General features: G+C 35.1%; 1 long non-coding RNA gene across 5 annotated transcripts; it reads right to left on the minus strand.

Moving 5' to 3' along the window:
* Positions 1-2,756: 2,756 nt before the first annotated feature.
* On the minus strand, positions 2,757-11,276 carry LOC136257895 (uncharacterized). 5 transcript variants are annotated; one of them, XR_010702288.1, is made up of 6 exons: positions 8,124-11,276; positions 7,707-8,059; positions 3,970-4,050; positions 3,461-3,918; positions 2,928-3,044; positions 2,757-2,883 (listed from the first exon to the last, which is right to left on the minus strand). It is a non-coding gene; the product is annotated as an uncharacterized lncRNA (long non-coding RNA). The 5 variants fall into 5 exon arrangements; XR_010702289.1 differs by lacking the exons at positions 7,707-8,059; positions 8,124-11,276 and adding exons at positions 5,783-5,896; positions 6,272-7,697; XR_010702285.1 differs by having other exon boundaries at positions 7,707-11,267.
* Between the last annotated feature and the right edge of the window lie 2,060 nt (positions 11,277-13,336).

A 13,336-nucleotide genomic window follows, 5' to 3' on the forward strand; every position in this document is an offset into this window, starting at 1 on the left:
CCTACCCATCTGACTAAATTCTTACCACGAATGTCAACTTCCATGTGCTTTTATAAATCTGTAGCTACTCATGTTGTGTATATACACACAGGATACACCTGACAAATTTATTGTAAAATTTACATTTAACACTTTTGACATGTTTTTTTCAAAATCACATCTAAACATTCCCAAAGTACAACTATTTATTGTCAATATTTACTGTACTAAGAGTTAAACTATTCATTGTACACAAATTTCTCCGAAGCTTTGGATTAAGATATTTAATTGTATATAATGATTTCTAAATACATACATACATACATACATGCACAATGCAGCAAGCCAAACCAATTCTTTGTAATCAGCAGGTGGATTGACTACAGTTGTATTTGGTTAGGTGGATAGGCATTTTGGAGAATTATTTTCTGTGGCAGGTGACACCCAAACATTGGATTGTTGCAGGCCTATCTTGCAGAATATGCAAATGATTCAAGTAACAATAACTATGGAATAGTATATGTTAAGCAGGATAGATAGTTCAGTGGAAGGAAACATTGGCAAACTTCTTGAGAGAATGTTGTAGAGAAATCACCCAACACATCATTTGAGATGGAAATATTTGTTTTGGGGCAAGCATGATTGCTATACAGTAAACACACTACACCCTATAATAGTTGTAATACCAACTACAACATCCTATATACACACAACAAAACAGTTAACATTTAACACTTGCACCTGGAAGGATACGATACACCATCAATAGGATGTGTTACATATTGGAGTGTACAACTACATACAGATGCATCCCTAAAGGCCTGCTACACCTGGTACAAAATACAATAATAGCTAAACACAAATGCATGCATTATAAATAGTCACTCAATCCCTTAAAATCATCTGTTGTGTTATGTTGATTACTTCTTTGGTGGGGAATAAAATATTTAATAAATAACTAACTTTTGAATTTAACACCTTAAACGTATTCCACTGTATGTGACACAAATAGTTACAAAGGTCATTCAGTTGCGTAGTTAGCTGCAACTATTCCATGCAACCATGATCTGTTTTTAGTTCATAGGTCAGGTGTTACTGTAGTAAACATGATTGGCATGACAATACAGGTAGGTAGTCTCAATACCTGAACATAACTGCGGTGGAAAACATTACTACTCCAGTTGCCTTTACATTAAATTTTCCTGAGTTTATTGTTAAGCATATTATGGGTGCATTAGGTAAGTCAGGATACATTGTATCTATTAAAGTATGCACATAGAAGATTATGCTGCAGTAATATGTAAGTTAGTTTGCTTTTAGTTTTGCCCCAGGGTTGTACCGTTTCCTTTATTTAAAAGTTTTTGCCCCAGTAATCTTAAAAATCTGTACAGTGTACAAATATTCACACTTTCACAACATGATTACAAATTGTGACCGGATTTGTGAAAGGTACCTTTTCCAAACATTTTACATGCTAGCAAATAAAATGATGTAACACTTGACTCCTTGCACCAATATACTTGCACTTAGTCTCAAAATGCAGCCAGATACTGTAGCTACTCTCATGAAAAAGTTGAGGCAATTGTATGCCATGTTCAAAAAATTACAAAACTTTAAAAATGGGTCAAATTTTGTGTGTGAAAAAGGTACCTTTTCACAAATCCGGTCACAATTAACACCCAAGTTAGCTTTCCATTTGCAACTCAGCAGATTTCACCTCCTGTGACCCAGACGAAATACTACACACTTTTTCATACTTGTGTAATGTGTTTACGATTTTGTACATTAATTACATGTCTTGCAGACTATATTTAGCCACTTCAAAAAAAGATCAATTAGTTGTTGAATTCCATGCAAGCCAATCAGCAGTTGTATATTATACAATGATTACTAGCAATTCTTAGCAGGTTCTATTGTGGGATTAAAACTACGCCACAAGGCAATCAAAACTATATACTTTGCATGCATATCCAGCTATGAGTTGTCATAACAAGTTTAACTGTACTGAGTGTAGGATTAGCATGTTAAGATGGATTAATAAAAACTGATATTGTACCCCTGGTGGGACTTAACTATAACGTTAAACATTTACCGCTTAATTTGAACTACTCGTATAGAAATTTAATAATACCTATACTGACCAGCATGCAACATATTAGTTCATAATATCATCTGTAGGTTGACTTGGAGAACCTTTAACATCTATGCTTGGTACTATGTTAGTAGTCAACCAACGCATGCAAAGAATTTGGGATGGTTGGTTACTACATCTTTGTTATGAACAAGCTTGTTCACACACTGCCGCACCTATAGAGAAATACCAAATCCATATCTTCAAATTTAACCCCTGCAATGAACAAATTTATCTCCCATAATGTGTTTGATACATATTGATTACTTACATTTAGCTAAAATATGTTTGAATTCATCACATTTCAATTACTCAAGAAATTCTCAGTGGCTATACCTTTTGTGAATCAATCTTGACAGTTTCAATTCCTTTGTACCACTTTTGTTGTGTGAGTGTTATCCTACAAGCTGGTATATATAGGTGTATGGTTTACCCTGAGAACACCGGTACAATTACAAATGATTTTGGCTACACAGTACACAAACTCATGATATGAAAATTAGGTTGGTACTATCAGCATTACGATGGTTTTTACTAGTAAACTGAAGCCGAAACTGTTGACTATTTGACCTGAAGATCATACCACAAGATCCTCGTAACAATTTACCGAGTTGCTAATAGCAACCACCACTACAACTGAACAGAATAACAACAGTATTTGTGTATTCTTGTATGACATCATCAAAACAAAAATACACCAAGTATATTCACAAATAGACAAACAATAGTTTTATTGTTGTAGGGTACCATGGTTTTCATAGTTTCTTCATCATCTGTGTAAACAACATGTATAATGTGGATGATTATTACAACATACCTTAGTCTCCATTTTTATAGTTATACGACATCCGCCGGCTGTCACCTTCTTGTTGATTTTATAACATGTCAGTAGTTATTTTTTGCCTACTTCTTACAGCTAGCTGATACAATATTTCTATACAAAAATGAAAAAAATACTTATTTTAGTTTGCGGTTTATTGTTATTATTTATTTGGCTTGGTGGTGGGCAGTAAAAGTAATAGTGTTGATTATTTAACACAATTTATGTCACTAATTTTAGTTGTCTTTTCACAAAAAATAGAAATTTTTGCAGTCACCAATACAATACAATCACACCAGTCAACAGTATCTAATATCAGGGGTTAAGAATGATGTCACAATGTGTATGTAATGTGTATGATTTAAACAAAAAAAAATTAACAAAAGACCATGTTCTATACAACTGGATTTTGGAAAAATGATCCAAATCACACATTAGAATTCTGGAGATAAACAGTTCGAGTCAGTATAACTCACAAGAATAGAAAATGAACATATGAAATTTACAAAACAGATGCATCAATCTAATACCTTCCAGACCACTTCCAGTACATGTAGCTGCTTGTAGAGTTTCCCACCAAATAATATAGAAAATCCAGTTGGATGAGCGAAGTAGTGTCACAAGTGCTCACAAAGGGGCGGAGAGATAGATTTCAAAATGGTGGCAGACCACAATTGAAGTCCAGACACAAGAGTACTGACTTCTTACTGACTGATATGCAGCAAAATCAGCACAGAAAACATTTGCCCAACTATATCAGACTATTAACCAAATATACCACTGATACTTCCAAGCCAGATCCTTCAAAAGGCCAGAAACTGAAATTCAAGCATGCCACACCATCCACAAAAGACGTCAGCCTTGAGTACATTTAGTAATGCTGAGGGGGTCAAAACCATTAGTACAATCCACTGGTGGTGTCAAGTTTTGATTTGGCCCGGTGTACAATTTTGTAACATCTAGTCACATGCAGCCCAAGTATAAGGACCTACAAATAAATCTGCTACACTGTGGCAGCATTTGTAAATAATCCACTTACAGTATATCCAATCAGTTGTTCAGTCTGTGTATATACTTCTCATTCATGCTGGCACTCTCATGACTCCAGTCACACTACAACCTGTTGGGAGAATATACATAAAACAAATACATACTTGCATGCCGGATGAAGCAGGTGAATTATCATGCAATATCAAACTCAACAAGAACACTTTAGCCTATACTTATAACTACACATGATGACAACAAAATCCCTTGTAAATTGTACCTGGGATAAAAACAAAGCATATTTAATTGGTACTTAGTGGTTACACCAAACTGAACACATAAAAAAATCATATCAGTAACATAAAAAGCTAGACATCACAGAATTTGGTAATCTCATGGTAATTAAGCCAGTTAACTTTTAACTTGATAGATTCCTTAATAGTGCAGATCCATCTACCTTTTCCAGGTAACTAGAAACAATTTCGGGGGTGAAAGGAAAGTTTGGAATGATATATATATATATACATACACAATACAATAATAATCTGAAACTATATTATTGTCTGTAGTGCTGGTATATATTATGGATGGTTTCAAGAATATATCTCCCATTATACACTTTTCATGGTATTACAGCTATGTACCAGCTAGTAGTAAAAGTATAACTTTGACTGCCTTTGCTTTAGAATGTGGGGACCCATTAGAGTAAAGACTGGTTAGTACAGTATTTTAGAAATGCCAACAACTTCATTTGGACAAATTATATGAAGTATTGGTTCCACCATATACAGAACATACTACGGAATGGTACAATCCAGTCATCATAAAAGAACATAGAGTTCAATACTATTACCAGCCTGGCAGTTGGTATCACTAGCAGGTAATGTGCAAATTTATTATTGAAACAGAAAACAAAAGCGATAACGTGAAAAAGAGCACACAACAGGTGATGAAGCCAAGCAGTTACAAAAGGTGCACATGGCTCCAGGGAAAACACTATCACCATTTCCATTGATACGAAGATGTAAAACGTGCTACTGAAAGTAATGCTGATTAAGGAAGTGCGTTTAGTAAAGAATCACACAAGAGTCAGTAACAACAGGTACACCTGTTACACAAGATATTACACCTGTTACACAAGATATTGGGAGCTAGTAGTGTCAAATAACAAACAACCAGTCCAGGTGTGTTATATTTATTTCTGAGATGAGAGGGACTGAGATGAGTCCATTATTAAAAATAACACTACATCACCATAACATTGCTCAATCCCACATAACAAATAATGTACCATCTCATTCACATAGACGAGTTGCAACCATTACAGGGAAATAGTCCAATCGTTGTTAAGTAAGCATAATCCAATTTCAAAGAAAATAAATGAACAGTATTTATTGCATATCATTACACCAGATATGACAAGGGGATACGGTGATTAACATGTAGGAGAAATACTCAGACAAGGTGCATCCTACTATACTAGCAATGGATGGACACATGCATACATACAAACCTTCCAGTGCTAAATTAATAATATAGCTACTATAACCAACTTAAGACAGGCAAAAACTTGAGATCAAAACTTGTAACAACCTGATAAGCACTTGAAGTGAACAGTGACAGACCTAAAATGCCATTACTACCACACCTTTCCTTTCAACTTAATTGTATCCTTGACTACAAAAACCCACCACGAATGTTCACTTTCAAGATCAAAGTTGAGCTACGTAGAATATACACACACACAACACCCACTTTGATCATCACAAAGAAAAAGCACTTAACTATGAAGCCAGATTTTATGAGAAACTAATGTAATTGATCACCCCATCAGGTAGTTAAAACACTGTCACGAATGAACAGACCTCTCCATTATACAATAGTGCGAGAACATTAATACCTCCTACATCACACCTACTTATCCAATCCAACCATTGTCTCAATTGTGTATTGATAAGAATTGTCCACTTGTAAAACATCTTTAAAAACATACTTACATTAGTACATACTAAATACAAAAATACAATACCCCATAACCGGTTCTCCCCTCTATAAAGCAACCACCAATCCATTTCCCTACATAATGTACTACAATTTCCTTTTCCTGTATGTTGCAATAAATAAATATTATGATAATAATAGCTGTCTTTGGCAAGGGAAGGTATGCCCTGAAAGACAAAACACGAGGAAGAATCCACAACTGAGTGGGACCACTTGTACACCTAACAACCCTGTGAGAGACCATGGACTTATCTGTCACCTGATAATTGTAACTGTAACATGAGCACTCAAAGGGTTTTGCTTAATTGACAATCTCAGTTGCTATGCTTGCTGGGGGGATTACATTAAGTTACCATTGTCAGTCACAGGCCATTAACTCCAATAATTCTTCTCCAACTCTTTGTCTTAGCAGGGTAGCACATTCCATCACAATTGTCTACAATATCACATTGAATACAAAACATATATCCACATTACGTCTTCGCAATGATCTAATGTTTATACCCAGTTACCATGGCACATTCTAGCAGGCGGTGTAAAATAAACAAACACTGCAGTTAACTATATATACAGTGGACAGAAGACCATGTGACATTAAATATTATTGTGAGAGTAGTAGTTAAAGTTTATTGCAAAGAAGTGTAGTTACTGCAGTGTTGTAGATATGAGCCAAATCTCTGGATATTGCAACTCTTTCAGAGCAATGAGACTGAACATTAAAGAAGAGAAACAGAAGGAGCAGAGATTGAAAGAGCTTCAGATCCAGGAAGATAAGAAACTGGGTATTTGGGCTAAGAAACAGCTAAGAATTGAACAGCAGATAGCCATCAAGCAGTCTCCATTACAAAGAGCCAGGAGAATTCGTACAAAGAGGCAAGAAGAATTACAAAGAATTTGCATGAACATTGAAAATGGCATACCAGAACATAAACCAATTGAGAGAAAGCTGTCACTAAGAAGATGCAGTAATGAGAAAATCCTAGAACCTTTAGAATTAGAAGAGGAAGATGATGATATTTCTAGGACAAGCTCACGCAGTTCACTGCCAACAGTTCCAGTTACAAAGCACAAATCTTTAACAAACTCCAGGAGTACCTCATTACCAACATTGTTATGTAACTCTACCACACCAAACAAGAAGAGGACATCACTACCAAGTATCTCAGCTCCACAGTCAGCCAGCGTACACACAAGAAGCAGCACACAACAACAAGTACATAAACTACTTCCTCCATTGAAAAGAAACTGTTGGATTTAAAATGCAATGTAATTTATATAATTATGATGTAATAGCACAATGTAAATTGTGTATAATGTAACATGTTAATATAACATGTATAAACTGTTCAAACATGAAATAAAACCTGTCTGTTATATCAAGCAAGGTTATAAACATACGTAGTTGACAAGGAGACTCTTCATGTATTAAGCCATGTAATCTTAAAATAAGACTACTAAATATAGATTGCTATATCGTACATACCGGAGTCAACTAGACATGTAAAACTTCACACGCTGACTAACACACACACACACACACACACACACACACACACACACACACACACACACACACACACACAGAGGAACTTTCATTGGTTAACAGATAGTGCTAACTTAGCAGTCCTAGCAAATTAAAGGATCCCAAAATTGCATATTTAACACGACCCATCCAAACTTATCATAACAGTGATCACAAAATTGTAAGCATAAAGTACCCAATGTGAGGTTTTTGCCGTCGTCACCATTCATAGAATGACGAAGCAAAATCACAGGAGATTTAGGTACCTTACGCATGAGTGGACTGCTATTGTTATTCAGGAGCTAACAACATCCTGTCTGTTACAACATCTTGTAACTAAAAACAGTCATACATCATACAGCAACATGACACACGGAAAAATATACACAGACACTCTAATATATAGTTGTCCACACACGGAATAACATAATACTGTGTTTTTTTAATTTAAATTACTACACATAAATGAACTTCTCACAACAGTAGATTATATCGAAGACTTTAATCACAAGTGATTTACAGGGCAAATAATTACATTGAAATAAATGTAGCAGTTGCCGTCAACAAAATCATTCCTTACTGCATAGTTAATAAAATATGTATCATAGCTACGGCAGTGCTGCAGAAAAAATCCAGTAAACAAAATTGTTTTGAAACATTAGTGAAACTTATTTGTGGCTTACCAACGGAATTTTCACCAGACTGCTACAGCAAAGAATCCTGTCAACTACTGTACAAACATTGAACCATAATCACATATAACACACTATTGCCCCAAGCAAGTATTTCTACAACCAGTTTAAAGATTTTTTCAGCCATAAAGCCGTCAAGATTCTTACTTGTTTGTCCTAATTCTCTCTTACATGTAGTACTGCATGCAAATGATAGCAAGATGTGCAGGAAATATTGTTGTCTGCGATAAAAGTTTTGTGCCTTTAATGCATAGCTAAGGGGAAGGTGAAATAGACATGCACTGCCTATGGTGTTGATTTAAGAATCACACATGCTTACCTGTTGACACGCCACAATAACAAATAAGGTCTTAGCAACGTAACTAGTAAGGCAGGATTATGCTACATTTTTGTATAATATATAATATAGTTGTGCTTGAGTAGTGTAGGCTCTCCTCTGCAATAGTTCTAAATGATTAAGCACTTAATTAATCATTTCTCATTCGTACAGCTGTGTAAGCCATACTGACAAGCTTAGCCTTTGTTAAATTTAAAACACAACAATGAAAATGTACATTTCGTTATCAACAAAACAAGTCAGTATATACCATCTACAACATGTGTGGCGCACACACCTGTACATAAAATAAAAACCACAAGTCGTGTGCAATTATGTGAATATAATGAAAATCGAGCTTACATATACAAAACTTTCAGCAAGTCCAGTAAACACATGGTACCCATCAGGTAACCACAGCACCCCATACAAAGAACCCTCAGACTCAACATATAAAGTATTGTATAGGACGAATTTCTAAATTCAACTTGAGAAGTGGTAAAGTGTGTTGCTAAGGCGGTAATGGTGAGAATGGTACACATAATACAACCACCAGTGAATAATACTCAACCATATGGTTTAGATACCATTACTATCCCTTAGTATGGAGGGACACGTGTGTACAAGAAAACACTAGTCTTCTGTGAAACGAAGATGAAATGTTGTTTGACATTCATTTAATGGTAATTTCATATACTAATAATATCTAAACAACATGAAACAGTTAGCTCTTGTGATACGAAGCGATTGATGAACAGGTGATGTCACTTCCACTTCATTTTCTTTACCATGAATCCATGCTGTAATCTTACAACATGTGATCTGTTATATACTAGTTGAATTGCCATAGTCTAATGGTGTCTGAATTAACATTGTGGATGAATCATGACGAAGGTATGGTAGATCAAAGTACCGGGTGTAGAATAATGGCAGACTTCTAATGAAAGATACATTCTTTGGGTAGCCTAACAGCAGATTTTCTTCAAATGAAACGATGCTTGGTACAAGTTTGTCACAAAAGTCATGGTGAGTAACATGGTGTTTGTAAATTCCTTCTAATGTTAACATATGTAAAGTTATAAGGGTTTATACAATCAGTGTGTTGGCATCCAATATATTGAACATTGGCTGTTGGGCTACAGAAAGCGTGATTCTTGCAAGAGTACATAATAGAGGAGGGTGGAACAAAGTATCACGTTAATTGCATAGTTTTGTTTGGAATATCACGTGAACCCCAATAGTAGTACAAAGTTCATTTTCTAGACAAATCTGATGAAACACTATTTCGTGCCTAGCAAGTCATGTACTAGTCAACTATATTTCTTCTAAATAAAGCAATGATGCCACACTTTGATACATCGTTCCCACATCTTATTTAATCCAGAAAACCGAGGGTTTTGCGTAATTCATTTTAACAGCACTTAAACTGCTTCCACCCTCTTCTGAATAACATAATATGGATAGTGAGATTGTACTCTTGGTTCAAGAACAATGTTTATTAGGCAAAATCTCATACAACTATGCTATGATTGGAAAGCTTATTGCTAGAAGACTGAATGCAACGACACTGGCACTTACAACAAGTAGGCAAAAAATGTGTTCACTGAGACACCATAGTGAGCCCCTAAGACTGAAAAAACAAGCTTACCCAATACTGCCACATAAAATACATACTAGAACCCAGAAAGAGAATTTGACTGCACAAATTCATTTGACACAGGAGTATTTCAGAGTGCACATGCTTATCCCAGATCCTATTAAGGATATAGAAGTACATAGCTACATGCTTGGGAACAGAAAAAAAATACTTTACATTTTATACACATAAAAATGTGCCTTTGCAATACGAAGAATTCAATAAATTAACTTACAAGCTCTTGGCAATTAAATACAGTGTTGAATATGATTGCTGTAAATTTTTAGAGCTAAACTTATAAACTTCAATGTACGCAGAACAACTTTTAGCCTTACCCTTTTGAAACACGATTTTGTGCATCCACTCACACATACAACACACATTATACAGTACCGCTCAAATGTAATGTTGGCTCCTGAGAGTGCGAGCAGTTAAAAACCTGTTAATTAAAGGGTGTGGCACTCATTTCACTAGCAAGTAGTCATCCTGTTTCAGTTGGGATGAATAGTCAAGAGCAAAATGGTGTCATGCTCTTTAATTAGCAAGTTTTTAAATTCGCAACTTCACGAGATGACATTGCATTTGAGTGGTACCGTATAAACTGGTACTGCATGAACTACTTTATTGTAGCCAACTAAAGTACCTGACCAATTTTTCTGGAAATTTTGGTCTTGAGAGGACGTCTTTAGACATTTTCACCATACATTTTAGCTGTCACTGTATCTATGTGTGCGATACTCTAGTCAAATTGGCATGAGAGAAAAGTTTTCATCTGAGACAAGTACGGTGTGAATTGTAGCTTACCATACAATCTCCCAACAAGGAGTAAAGTTAGCATATTAAGCAAGTGGCTGGTTTCTATGCATACAAATGAAACTGTCACGATGGTTGCTAGACAGGTGACTTTATGGCATACATGACCATACAGATTAGTCAGGTTACTTTACTAGTAATATATCAGGCCATATATGACAAAAAGGACAGATTTAAATCTAATAAAATAATTTCTAAAAGTGGATTTCACATTTCTATATATATATATGTAGAGCCTCAAGTTTTATTTTACCATATATGGTCAACATTGTTAACAAGTTTGACACCATTCAACATTGTTAACAAGTTTGACACCATTCTATTAACATAAGGATACACATTCAGATCACGACATGTAGGTGTAGCAGAGGAGTGGACAACATGTTAAGTACCAGCCAGGATCATCACTAACACCTGGACAGTTAGATTATCACATTTCAGGTGTTGTATTTCCAAACTACTTGACTGGAATAACAAACAATAGCTGGTGATATGAATGGTTGTGATGAGGTAATCACCAACAACTTATCACCATTAGTCAACTGTAGTGCTACAGTTTGTACTGGTAGAAGATTCCGTCATGCTGAACTTTACTCATACTTCATGCGTCCCCTAAAGAACAATACGCTTAATTTAATAACTTTGAGGTGTTCTCAGACATAATGGTATAAGTGGTGGTATTGTCAGGTATAGAGGAGTATTTTAATGGATTTTCATAAATGAATTTTAACTAGCAAGTGATCAAAGTATGCATACAATTCAATTTAAGTGTTCTGTTTCTCAGAAATCACCTTATTCCAGTAATTAAGAAAACAACAAAGTTTCAAAAGCTACATTTGCTCAAGACTCCATACTTGTTTATTAATGACACAATCTTTTAAAATAGCTATACAGTAACTTCTTATTGTACTAGAATCATACAAATAGAACCTGCCTATTTAAGACACCTTGGGACCATTCATATTTGAGAGGTGTCCTAATTTGAGAGGTCTAAACTGTTCTAGTTAACAAAGCGGCTAGTCTCTGTGTCCAATAGTACAATTAATGTTATAGGGCTAGAAATACAGCTCAACATTTCTTTAACTTCCTGCAACTAAACAAGTAAAGGAATTTCATGTAGGAAGACTTGTCACCATGTAGCATGTCTTAACCTACACAATTCAGCTTACAGGTGGTCTTATAACTCTTGTTCTAGTATACAATCAAACAGTGTAGTTTACTATTGACCATTAGGGAGCTATGTAAACAAACAAGCGACATTAAATTTAAGAAAATGCTTAAACAAACAGGATAACACAAAGCAATAAACTCCTTTTTAAGGGTCATTTAACACGTATACAGAAGTTACACACACATAAATTTACTGTTCACTTAGTAAACCTATTAATGGTGTCACACTGATACATATAATATACTAAAGTGACAATTTGTGATGTCAATCTAACATAGTTGCAATTTCATGACACAACCACTTCAATATTTGTGACCGGATTTGCGAAAAGGTACCCTTTCCACACATTTGACATACCAGCAAACACAATGATGTAACACTTGACTCCTTATACCAATTAAATTGCTCTTAGTATCAAAATGTAGCCAGATACTGTGGCTACATTCATTGAAAATTTCAAGCAATTATATGCCATGATCAAACTCGCTGACGTTGCATGACTAAACACAAATTAGTAACTTGATAAAAACAACAGACATTACTATATATAAAATGAAATATTAAATTACTACTGACATATACATGTCACATGTAGTTTTAAATATTCTGCAATTTTTTTGTAAATGTAACGGCACCAAGTGTTGATTTTAAGCCACCCAAGAACACATAGCTATTAATACATTTCTGTCTGACAAATCATGATTACTTAAAAATGGCCCTATTGCAATTGGATGGAACGACTTAGTCCCAAGGGCACCTTGGCTGAGCTGTCTGCCCAGCAACAAATAAATAAATATGTCTAAATTTCAAAAAAAAACTTTATAAAGACAAAACACTGCATATATGGCATCCAATTTTGCAAACTTATGCATAAGACTGTCTATTCATCCTAACATTACCTTATACCATATGATATAATGAGGATTTGTATATCTCGTGTATTTGTGTGAATAGTGAGAACTTCTCGACTACAGCAAAAAAGGAAATTGATTATTTTTCATTGGCCTGGATGGTTTAAATTAGAAAATTCCTCAACAAAACACCTCAAGGTGACTTGTGTTACTACACAAACACAACGATGAAGCCATGTCTTCTATTCACCACAGACAATGGAACAGCAACCCTTAGAATGCACAAACACCATTCAAGAACGTTTGTGTGTCTGGACCATTGTTTGCCAGTGGGAGTGTAGTTGAGCTTGAATCCTGCAGTCAACAAAAACAAGACTTGGGGCATGTCACTCCTACAATGTGGGCATTGCTGTTACG

Source organism: Dysidea avara, chromosome 6 (assembly GCF_963678975.1).
Source record: "Dysidea avara chromosome 6, odDysAvar1.4, whole genome shotgun sequence".
NCBI classification, from domain to species: Eukaryota; Metazoa; Porifera; class Demospongiae; order Dictyoceratida; family Dysideidae; genus Dysidea; species Dysidea avara.